We start from the raw sequence: 12,268 nt of genomic DNA, 5'->3' as shown, positions 1-12,268 counted from the left end.
CTTTTACATTTTGTGTGTGTGTGTGTGTGTGGACATGGGCACTCATTCTTGTTGGACATATGCCCAGGAGTCAACTTCTGGGTCTTAGGATAGATGTATCTTGAGCTTTAGAAGATACTGTCAAGCAAATTTTTAAACATGTATATCAGTTCATACTCCTACCAGCAGTATATGAGAGTCCCAGTTGCTCTACTTTTTTTGCCATCACTTATTTTAGTCTCTTTAATTGTATCCATTCTAAGACAACAACATTTTATCATCTCCACTACTATCACCCATTAACTGTTGCCTGGACAGCTGCACTGGACTCCTAACTGGTCCCTTTGTCTTCTGGTCTTTTCAGTCCATTTTGTACCCCGCATCCGGGATCTATCACTTCCCTACTAAAACCTTTCAATGGCTCCTGGTTACACTTAGAAATAAACCTATGCTCTTACAGTGACCTTCAAGCTTCTACATCTCCTTTCTCATCATTCAGACTTCATCCCAAGTAATGCCTCCTCAATGGACCTTTCCGAATGAATATACATAATGTCCCCAGGGAATCATTACCCAGCAAATCCATTGCTGTATTTTCTACACCTCTCTTAGCACTACCCCCATCATCTAATTATTGGCTCAACTCTGAACTATCTTTTCCCACTTACCTTTAATCTCTGTGAGAGCAGGACTCGGGGTTCCCTGCTGTGCCCCAGCACCCAGCCCAGTGCTGGGCACATTGTAAACCCTCCATAAGTGTTTGCTGGGTACACTTGCTTCCATCTGGGGCTGGGGTCTTGGGAGGCCCCCGGTGCATGTTCTTGCAGCTGTTTCTGTTGTCACCAAGCCACTGTATTTCTCAAGTCAATCTCAAATTGCGGTACATGGTATTAAACGCATCAGGACCAGATGTTCAATTTTCCAGACTGGTTGCTCTGATTGGCATTCAACTCTGAAAGAAGTTTCTGACCAAGAACCAACCAAACCCACAACTCGGCTGCCCGGTCACCTTCACTCAAGGCTTTTGGCCTGTGCCTCCTTGAAACATTCACTGGTTCCCCAGTCTAAATATCTCCCCATCTCTGAACATGCCAGCCCCCTGGCCCGCCCCTCCTCCACGGCTTCTATAAAATCTGCCTTCCAGGAAACTCTTGGAGATTTACTCTCCCCTTCCAGAGTCACCTGTGAGGGCAAGAAAGGTATTGTTATTATTCTCTCCATTTTTCACTTAAACAACCTGGGGCATGATCTAATGGAATCTCTCTCTCCTCCTGCTTCCCTCCTTCCCAGGATAACCTGGAGGCCTGGCCACCTCACTGCAGAAGTGAGATGGGCTGCAGAGAATCCACCTACCTCTCTGAGACTGTATTTGAGAGAACGCAGAAACAGACTCGAGCTGCTTTTAGCGGTCTGAGAAAAAATAAAATAAAAAGAGATCTTTTCCTAAGCAATTTCTAGTCGTGTAGAGGACTGACATACCATAAAATAGGCAGAGTAATCACAGCATGCGAGATTAAAACCACGCCTGGAGGGCACAGATCCTTGGGGTGACAGGGGTGGGCTAAGAGCTGCTGGCAGCCTCTGTGCTGGGTGGTGCCCCCCCACTGACCCGTCTCTACCTCTCTGTCTCTCTGTCTTCTCCATCTATCTCTCTCAGACTCAGTTTCTCTTTCTCTGTCTGACTCTTTCTCTCTTCCATCCCCTAATTCCTCCCTCCCCCAACTCCCAGCAACCACCACAAGCCCATATGGACCTAAACTCCAAAATGACAGAAATAATGTCTCCATCCCTTTTTGCCTTAAGGGCACAGGTACCTCTGAAAGGAGAATTTTCAGAGATAGCTCTCAAATGCTTCTCTCAGTTAAACACACATACAAATGAAAAAAACACATGCACACAACCGCTGTTGCACATCCACACACATGCACACAAACATACCCACACACGTACATACATCCACCCATACACCCGCTCTGCCCATATGGAGTACGTCTGGCTCTGTCACTCATTTACTTCCTTTCTATCCTCTCTCTCCCTTCAGTACCTTAGACACACCCAGACCCCTGAAATGACCCCACTTGGAATCCTCATTCTGGATGCCTTGGTTTCACTCTCTTTCTAGATGGAGATGTACATGCATTTCGACACCCACCTGTCCTATCTTCCTCCTGCTGGTAGACCCCTCCTCACACCTCTGTGAAATGACAGCCCTTGCATTCCTGCCCCACTTCGCTCCAGAGCGCAGCGTCAATGCACTGCTTCCTCAGCATATAGCTCTTCCCTTGGCGGACAACGCACGGTGGTGACACCCACCGGCTTCTCTGCACGATGTCACCATGATTGATGGCGGTAACAGATGGCCCTGCCTTCTTTCCTTAGTGAGAGAGGGTGCAGAAAAGCATGGCAACAGCAAGGACCCCTACAACTGAGATCAACAGAGTGGTGTCCTAGTTCGGCTCCCAGCCTGCCCAGGCTGTATGTCCATAGGCCAGCTGTTCTCCTTCAAGGAGCTATGACATTCGGTGCAACTTCTAATATAAATAACGATGTGATTCTGTAACTAGTCTCCAAGGACAACAAGGTCTGCTATATGAAGGACAACTGGCTTTCCTTCCAAGAGTAGTAGATTTGGCCTTGACGTGGCCAAGGCCAGAGACTTGGACTCTGTGTCCAACACTTGCTAATTTCAGAATTCCATCGCTCGTTCTCAACCACATGCTGAGCTTTTCATATCAATACCTCGGACGTAACAAGTGTTCTCAACTCCTCCTAATCTTATTAAACCGCTGTTCCTGCAAAGTAACTGAGTGATTTTCAGTCTGTTCACGTTAAGGTTTAGTGCAGCGTGCAAGCGGCTCAGCTGATGTTAACTTCTGAATCGTGAGCAGCCATATGGCCCCAGCCTTCCCTGCTCCTGCCTTAGCAAGGGCTTCTCCTGTCCAGGTTTGATGGCTGAGATACCGCTGAGGGCTGGTGGACACTGTTTTCCTGACTACTGGGAATGAAGTAAACAGGAAGGTCAGAGGTAGCTGAAGGGTGGCAGAGGGGAAAGATTTTCTCCTGGTCCTCTCCATCATGTGGAGAAAGAAAAGAGGACTGGGATTTCGGAAACCTGGGGCCTACCTGCAGCTCAGCCCTCCCTGCCTCAGTGATACTAGCCAAGTCACCTTCTGTCTCTGGGCCTTAGTTTCCTCATTTGTGAGAAGGTAATTTGGACAAGTAGTTCTGAGTCTATTGTATTCAAATGGGGATCAAGTTCTTGAGCCTATGAGCTGCTAACTGCCCAATCCCAGGTTATGACAAGTCTGACAGACATCAGACTGGCCAAATAGTGTGTGTGTGTGTGTGTGTGTGTGTGTGTGTGTGTGTGTAATTTTTTGCTAACTCAAAGAGGGGCAGAATTGTTCTCTAAAAATTTGTCTGCATGGGGCTTCCCTGGTGGCGCAGTGGTTGAGAGTCCGCCTGCCGATGCAGGGGACACGGGTTCGTGCCCCGGTCCGGGAAGATCCCACATGCCGTGGAGCGGCTGGGCCCGTGAGCCATGGCCGCTGAGCCTGCGCGTCCGGAACCTGCGCTCCGCAACGGGAGAGGCCACAACAGTGAGAGGCCCGCGTAACTCAAAAAAAAAAAAAATTTGTCTGCATGATGTTAGGTTATTAAAAATATTTATTAAAAACTGGTTTATTTCCTCCCTCCCTCTCTCCTTCTTCCTGTTCTCTTTCCTTCCCTCTTCCTTCTTTTATTTCCTCTCAACGAATATTTACTGAGCAGTAATTTTGTTCCAGGTGTTTTCATAAGCACCAGAAGTATAATGGTGAACTGGACGTGACAGTGGATTCTCGTCATAGTGGTTGGAACATGGCAATTGTAGGACCTAGAAGGTGCTTCAGGATTACCTGCTATATAGAGCTAAGTAAAACTGAATGCCTTGGCATGTCTCTAAACTTGGAGGCTTGCGGGACAATAGGAGTCATTTTCTTTTGTCAAACTCAAGTAATATGGGAGGCTCAGCCATTTGTAGATCTTTGGTTTGACATTGACATTCACCAAGATGATGTCACGGCCCAGGTGTCTAAAGCATGGACCCTGGAGCCCCAAATTCCCAGGTTTGGATCCAGGCTCTGATGCTCGCTCAGGGAGACAGTTTAACCCTTGTGTGTCTGCGAAACAAGGATAATAAGAGAAAACCTCCTTCCTAGGATTATGAGTATTTAACGTGTCAATTGTTGTAAAGTACTTAGAATTGGATCTGGTGAGTTGTCAATGCTGCTAAAATAAATTCTCCTTTTGTTTCAGTATGTCTAAAACCAAGTGGATGACCTTTTTATAAATAACGATTTCTTCTATCTGTTGTCCCTATTTCCACAAATGACACCACCTTGGTCCCAGACTCTCAGCTTCATGTGGAATCCATGCTGAATACTGTCCTGGCAGGGCTTTGATGAGAAGAGCTGTGGAAACCCAGCTCTCAGTTGACACCCTCAAGATCCCTAAGGCTCACCTCTGGAATGAATCAACTCCTTCCCACCACTTGCAGGCTGAGATATTTATTGGCTCCTAATAAAATGCTAAATCCTTCAGTTTAGCATTTTATATCTGTTATGGTCTAGCTACCTGTTCAGCCTCCAGGAACACCTCTTGGAGAGGTTCCAAATGTTCTAGTTTTCCTGAACTATGTCATTCCTTCTTTTCCCATCACCAGGCCTTTGCTTGCATTATCATTCATATCTAGGAGGCATCCTCTTCTCTCTCTATCCAAACAAGTGTATCCTTTCCTTCAGGAGCCAACACACTGTCACTTCCACTATGAAGCCCTACCTGAGTGTGAAGTCACACATCAGCAGTGGTTTGCTCCTCCTCTGAACCTCCAGGGGAGATGTTTGCGCCGCATTAATAACGATCACATTCTGCCTTTTACTCTGGTTGTCAAGGAGATGGTAGATCACGGGGGTTACTGGCAGAGATTGTGGAGTCAGAACATCCTGACTGTGTCCTCTCGTGTTTTCACTTACTAGGGTTGACCATGGATAAGTGTCAGCTTCAAGCCTTACCTTTTCTATCTAGGCCTGCCCCTTCGGGCCTCCTAACTGCTCCCTGGTTCTACACTGGTCCCTGCAGCTCATCCCTCACACTGAAGCCACGGTAATTCTTTGAAAACTTCATGCGACCCCTCTGATTTGAAATCCTCCAACAATTTTTTCATTGTCCTCAAAATTAAATCCCCAATCCTTCCCTTGGCCTGTAAGACTTCTCTGGTATCATTTCCTACCGTCTGCCCTCTCTCTCTGCTTCAGCCTCCTCGCTGTGTTCCTCGGACAGTCCAAACATGCCTCAGGGCCTTTGCACTTGCTGTGTTCCCAACCTGGAAGTTTCTTCCCCCAGGTATCCCATTTCTCACTTTCACTTCCTTCATTCATTGGAGAGACTTTCTCAGACCTACTCCCCATTAAAATGTCACTCCAGTCCCTCTCCACTTACTCTGCATTTTAAATTATTACCTCTAGGATGTATTATCTACTCCTTCGTCTATCTATTTCCTGTTTGTCTCTCCTCAACACCACCATGGGGTATGTAAACCCCGTGAAGGCAGGGGACCATGGTGTAGCTCACTATTTTATTCCAGGCCTTGGAAACAAAAAACAAGTTCTTGGCACATACTTGGCACTTGAGTAATAATTTGTAAATAAATGAGTGAGGCTCAGCCCAGTGCCAGATCCAGGTGGGCTCGCAACGTGCAACCGCCGTTATTGTTGAACTCTCACTGCTGGGAGCTCACATCTATCTTCCCACTGGTTTGTGAGCTCTTCAAGGGCAGTGGCTGTATATTATTCATCTCTGTATCCCTCACAGAACCTAGCACAGAGCAGGAGCCAACCCGTGCATGTTAACGTCAAAGACCTCTGCAGACATCAGAAGGCAAAAGCCACAACACAGAATGAAAGCAGGCCCTTACCAGGGTTGTGTGGGCCCTGGGAACATGTCATCGCTCCGTTATCTCTGGCAGTGAGGACACGGAGCCCTCACCAGCAGAGCCTGGAGGAGGGGAGGGGGGCGGGTTCCTATTCCTTATGGTGGAGCAGGAAGAGCTTCAAGGGCGACCGCTGGACCCGGACCGTCCCCTGTGGGGTCCCAGCTTCCCAGGAGGAGCCCACGCGGTGGTAGCCTGGGTCCTTACCCCTGCCTACCTCCTGGCCTTCCGTTCCTGCTTCCCCCCAGGACTTCTGCCTCCTGACACTCAGCACCCCATCCTACTGCCTCAGGCCCTGCCGGAGCAGAGACACAGACTCCTTCCTGCGTCAGCATGAGTCACTCTCCAGGAGAGAGCTGTGACAAGGTCCCATCTCAGCAGTGCCCGGGAATCCGACACCTGGAGAGCCTTGTGTATTTTCCCCTAGCTCTTTGTCAAGCTGTGCATGTTATTAAAGTGCCCTATTAGAGTGAAAAAAAAAAAAAATTCCAGATTAAACCACACCATATATAGGATTTAAAATGCAGGCTGTGAATGTAATTTCCACGGGAGCGGCGGTGAGCAAGTACAGGGGGGGTAATTTATGGATCTCCTGCGGAAAAACAGAAGGCAAGGGAGACACTCAGAGGTGATTCTTTCCTCTCCTCCTGCCCTGCTCACACCCTCCCTTCGTGGCCTCTGGCCACTCCCTGTTGTCTTGGGAGCCATGCAGTTCCCCAGGCGGAGAGCCCAGCTGGTGGCGCTGCTGACTGAGGGGCTGGTGAACCTGCCAGCTACATCTGGAGCATCCCCAGGTGGGTTTACCTGAAGAGAGAGGGAGCGCCAGCTAATAAATAAGTATAGGGCCGGTGACTTAAAAAGGAAAAAAAGATATGCCGTGTTTGTCCCCTAAACGTGGCACCCATGCAATGGGACTGAGCAGAGCTCAGCCTCAGAAGAATTCACCTTTCAGATGATTTTTTACGTACCACGTGTCAGGCTCTGCCCTAAGTGCTTCTCTTGGGTTACTTTATTTAATCCTCACAATCAGCTTGAGGCAGATACTACTATTATTCTCCTTTTCTAGGTAGCAAAACTGAGGCTCAGAGAGGGTAAGGACCTACTCAAGGCCACACAGCCTATAGGTGGCAGGTGGATTTGAATGCAGCCAGATTCCCTTGACGGAGGGGAGTGTCTGGATCCCACTACTGCTATAGACATCAGCTTGCATTTGAACAGTTGCCTTGTAGTTTCTTATAATGCTCAGAATAATGATAACAATCACTAATATTTATTGGTGCTTAGCAGGTGCCGCCCTGAGCACTTCTCTGGTGTTGCCTCTTTTAGTCCTCGTATCCACCTCAGGAGGCAAGTGCGTTATTATAGTATCCCCACCTTTCAGATACAAAGACTGAGGACCAGGAACATGGAGGGACGTGCCTAGCATCTCAGGACCAAAAAGGGGAGGAACCAGAGTTAAACCCAGGCAGTCTGGCTCCAGAGGCCCCCCTCCTAACTGTTACAGTCTGTGCTCTCAGACACAGGAGGAGACTCGAATTCAAAAGTCAAAGCTTGTTCCTTCAGACACAGGAGGAGACTCGAATTCAAAAGTCAAAGCTTGTTCCTTAACAAACTCTGTCCCAGAATATCTCCAAGGGCGATGTGTATACGGGAGGTACATGCAATGCGTTAGGTGGCTCGTGGAGGAATCACCTTCATTTCCCCAAGTTTGTATTACTTTCACCGTGCAATTCAGGGAAAAGATGCAGGCTCAGGCATGCACTGGCTGTGTGAACCTGCGCAAGTCGCGGATTTCCTCCAAGCTGCAGCCTCTTCAGTTTCACCTGCAAAATCGGTTAATTAAGACCTACCATGTACAGGAAAGAGTCTGAACAAGTATCTGAGGGATGGGAGGCCCTCTGTGTGTGCGGGAAGAAGAGAGGACCCAGGGAGGGAGGAAGGAAATAAGGAAGGGAGGGAGGAAGGGAGGGAGGAAGGGAGGAAGAGGTGGTGGGAGGGATGGAGGGAAGGAAGGGAGGGAGGAAGGAAATAAGGAAGGGAGGGAGGAAGGGAGGGAGGAAGGGAGGAAGAGGTGGAGGGAGGGATGGAGGGAAGGAAGGGAGGGAGGAAGGAAGGGAGGAAGAGGTGGAGGGAGGGATGGAGGGAAGGAAGAAGGAGGGAAGGCAAGATGGACCGCAAACTGATGTGTACTCCAGTGCCTTTAAAAAATATCTTTAAAGCCTTAATAACCCTTTAATGGGTACTTGCTCTGTACCAGGCCCTGTTTGAAGGTGTGCACACGTTCTCATCATCCCACTGACCCTATAATGCAGTTATCTTTCTCTCCATCTTGCAGATGAAGACACTGAGGCACATATGGTTGGAGGTCTGCTGACGGTGGCTTTGCTAGCAGTCAGCACAGCTAAGGCTTGAGCCCATGCAGCCCGGCTGGAGTCCATGCCATTAATGTATGGCTGCTCCAAACCAGGGGCGTGGTCAGCCTTTGCCAACACAGTAGCTGACTCTGTTCCCTCCCGACAGCTGAGCTGGCCCACGGTCCCCACACCGGGCTCTTGGCAGGGACCTTCAATCAGTTTTGCCGTATTTGAATCTTTCTCACCTGTGAGGCTGGCATTGCGAAAAGAAGAGGATGAGACAAGTGAGTACCGACTGTCTCCTATGCGCTGTGCTCAGCTATGGCCACACCCTCCACTGTGCAGACTCTCCTCGAGGGCGCTCCGGGTACCACTAAAGTGACACATGGAAGGATTCCGTTTTTAAAGTCATCCACCATTTCACTGGGTGTTAGGAAAGCCAATGTTGTTGAGATTTGCAAGATGTTCTTAATAAGGTCATGGATAAATAATATTCAAGTTAAGAATAGAAGTGGGTCAATGTATAGGGGGAAAATTAAGGAACCTGTCACCCTGGAGGTACAAGTGCATGAAGACAAAACGAGAATGATAGAAGCTTAGGAAATTGCACTGTTTCATCAAATTCTCTCTATATCCCCGTGTATGAATTGGTTATTCATTTTACAGATGAAGAACAAGGGCTGTAGATCAATCGAATAGCTTGCCCAAAGCCTCAACGCTTGAAATCAGCAAAGTGGAACTTGGAATGCCAGTGCGTGACCATTTTGAGGTTCTCTCTCCACCATCTCAATGGGTTTGTTCTTTCTGCTACCCTTACCCTTAAGACCCATACCTGACACCCCCTCTCTGCCCCCATCTCTGACTTCCTTTCTGTCAAGGGACTCACTGAAATCTGGAGGAGTCACTAAAGCCAATGGAAGTGTATTTATTTAAATTGTCAAGATAAATTGACTTTTAGAGCCCCGTTGGTGGAGTCCTGCGAGCCTGGGCTGTGGATTGGGAGCCATGAATATGCAAGTACACGGAGTCATTGAATTAGGCGGCTGCAAACGTGTTTGGAGGCAGCTGCTCCTTTAATAATCTGGGAGAACCACAGGAATAGACAACCGGTGGCGCTCTGGCCCATTTGCGTGGGTAAAGTGATAATTTTATAACACAACTGCAGCAATTAGGTTTCCCCAGACGAAGTCAGGGGAACGCCTTTTGGGAGCAATCTTGGGTGTCGTCAGCAGAAGCCTGCTGCCTCCTCGCCCCAGCTGTCAGACAGAACGACCTGTTTCCTGCAGCTGCAGCCTTGTGAAGCAGCGCGGAGCAGGACCCAGGAGTCAGACAGACTCAGGTTTGAGTCTCAGTATTGCTGCCTCGAACTATGTAACCCCTAGCTGATGGCCTCATCTCTCTGAAGCCCGGTTCATTCATCTGCAGATGGGGATATTATTGGTACCTTCCTTTAATGGGTCGTTGTGAGGATTAAAAGTGATCACCTATCTAAAGCTTTCAGAACACTGTCTCGTACAATGAGTCTCAAACTCTTCTGCACACCGGCACCACTGAGAACCTTCCAAAAATTTGCTGATGTCTGGACTCCACCTCTAGAGATTCTAATTTGAGCATGAACATTAGAATCTGTTAAAATATCTCAGGTGATTCGAGTGCCTTGCTGAGGCTGAAAACCATTCTCCAAGTACAAAAGCGATGCTTTAATAGACAGAAGCTACAGTGATCATTTCTTTATCATTATACTTGCACTCAGGGGGCAAGTACAAAACTCCTCTCTCACTTCTGAGGGGGCTTGAAATTCATCAGCAAGTCATCCTTTGTCCGCATCCCTGGTCTGGCCAATGTCTAGTCTTCTTAGAAGGGGAGAAAAGTGGGATGTGGTTGGGTGAGGGAAGCAAAGCTTCAAGGAGAACTGGGTGATAATGGGTCATTACCTCTCAGCACATTCTCTAAAATTGGAGCTTTTCAAACAGTCACGAAATATAGTCACTAGGGAGAACAGTAAGGAAGTTCCTTAAAAAACTAAAAACAGAGCTATTATATGATCCAGCAATCCCACTCCTGGGCATGTATCTGGAGAAAATTCAGAAAGATACATGCACATTTATGTTCATAGCAGCACTATCTATACAACCCAAGGCATGGAAGCAACCTAAATGTCCATTGATAGATGAATGGATAAAGAAGATGTGGTGCATATATACAGTGGAATATTACTCAGCCATGAAAAAGAATGAAATAATGTCATTCGAAGCAACATGGATGGACCTGGAGATTACCATACTAAGTGAAGTAAGTCAGACAGAGAAAAGCAAATAAAATATGATGTCGCTGATATGCAGAATCTAAAAAAAAATGATTAAATGAACTTATTTACAAAACAGAGACAGACTCACAGACATAGAAAACAAACTTACAGTTACCAAAGGGGGAAGGTGGCGGAGAGGGATAAATTGGTCGTTTGGGATTGACATATACACACTACTATACTTAAAATAGATAACCAGAAAGGACTTACTGCATAACACAGGGAACTCTGCTCAATACTCAGTAATAATCTAAATGGGAAAAGAATTTGAAGAATACATATATGTATATGTATAACTGAATCACTTTGCTGTACACCTGAAACTAACACAACATTGTAAATCAACTACAGTCCAATATAAAATAAAATTTTCTAAAAAAATAAAAATAAATAAAATAATTTTAAAATAGTCATTAAAGATAATACACAGATAGAATTGTTAAGGCAATGGTGAACAATCACTAGAGAAGGCAGAGTTCAAGCAAGACCATGAAACACATGCACTAAGTGATCAAAGTGTGTTATCTTTTCATTTTTTTTTTTTTTGCGGTACGCGGGCCTCTCACTGCTGTGGCCTCTCCCGTTGCGGAGCACAGGCTCTGGACACGCAGGCTCAGCGGCCATGGCTCACGGGCCCAGCCGCTCCGCGGCATGTGGGATCTTCCCGGGCCGGGGCACGAACCTGTGTCCCCTGCATCGACAGGCGGACTCTCAACCACTGCGCCACCAGGGAAGCCCAAAGTGTGTTATCTTTCAAGATGCTCATCCCCACTCCTTCCCCTGCCCCAAATGATGCTGCTGAACCAGTTACCCTTACCCTGATCCCCTTACAAGGTCCTCACCCAGTGTTGTAACTTGTTCTTCTAGGAGAGGCATGAGGCATGAACCTAACCCCTCGTGCATCTATGTGAGAGACAAGATGCAGCATCCTTGTCTCATTACCCATGGCCTCTGTTCTTGTCCTCTGAGCTTCCTGCTGCATTTCCCTGCTAGGGCTGAAATGCATTTCAAATCCTGGCCTCCTTTACTGAGTCATTCACCTCAGGCCCAGCTCCACTTTCTCCTTCCTCTGACAACCTCCTTTTCATCTGGACTGTTCAGAATCATGGTCACATGTTGGTAGAACACCCGAGAGCCGTTCTCAGCTCCCTTTTTGGTGGCAAAACTCACTTCTCATCTTGGAATGTCAGATACTCACACTCCCAGACTTCCTTGCTGTTCGTTTTGGCCAAGTGGCCCAGTGCAGGCCAATGAGATGTAGGCAAAGCGTCTTCTGGGGGGCCTTGAGTTCCAGAAAGCAGCGAAGTTACTGATCAACACAGCTTGATTCCACAGAGAATCAGCTTTCCAAGTCTTTGACACTATCGTATGGGTCCTAGGAAGTTTCCCATCTGACCATAAAATAATAATGGATTCCAAAGTGCCCACTGGTGATACGACAGTTAAGGATGGGGATAATGGATTATTGTCCACAGTTCATGACCTGACCCTGTGACCACTCCCTGCCTTTGAAAACGCTAAGACAGGAATCCTCTATCCTCTGGTCTAAAGACAGCAACAGTGGACAGCCAGAGCTGGTTCCCTGTTGGTGGAATTTGGGGTTCTTAGGTGATGACTAGGGTGGCCAGATGAGCAGTGAAAGCTCTTTGGAACGCCTAG

The sequence above is a fragment of the Kogia breviceps genome, chromosome 14 (assembly GCF_026419965.1).
Source record: "Kogia breviceps isolate mKogBre1 chromosome 14, mKogBre1 haplotype 1, whole genome shotgun sequence".
NCBI classification, from domain to species: domain Eukaryota; kingdom Metazoa; phylum Chordata; class Mammalia; order Artiodactyla; family Physeteridae; genus Kogia; species Kogia breviceps.
The sequence above is the reverse complement of the archived record's forward strand: the minus strand, read 5'-3'. Positions refer to the sequence as shown.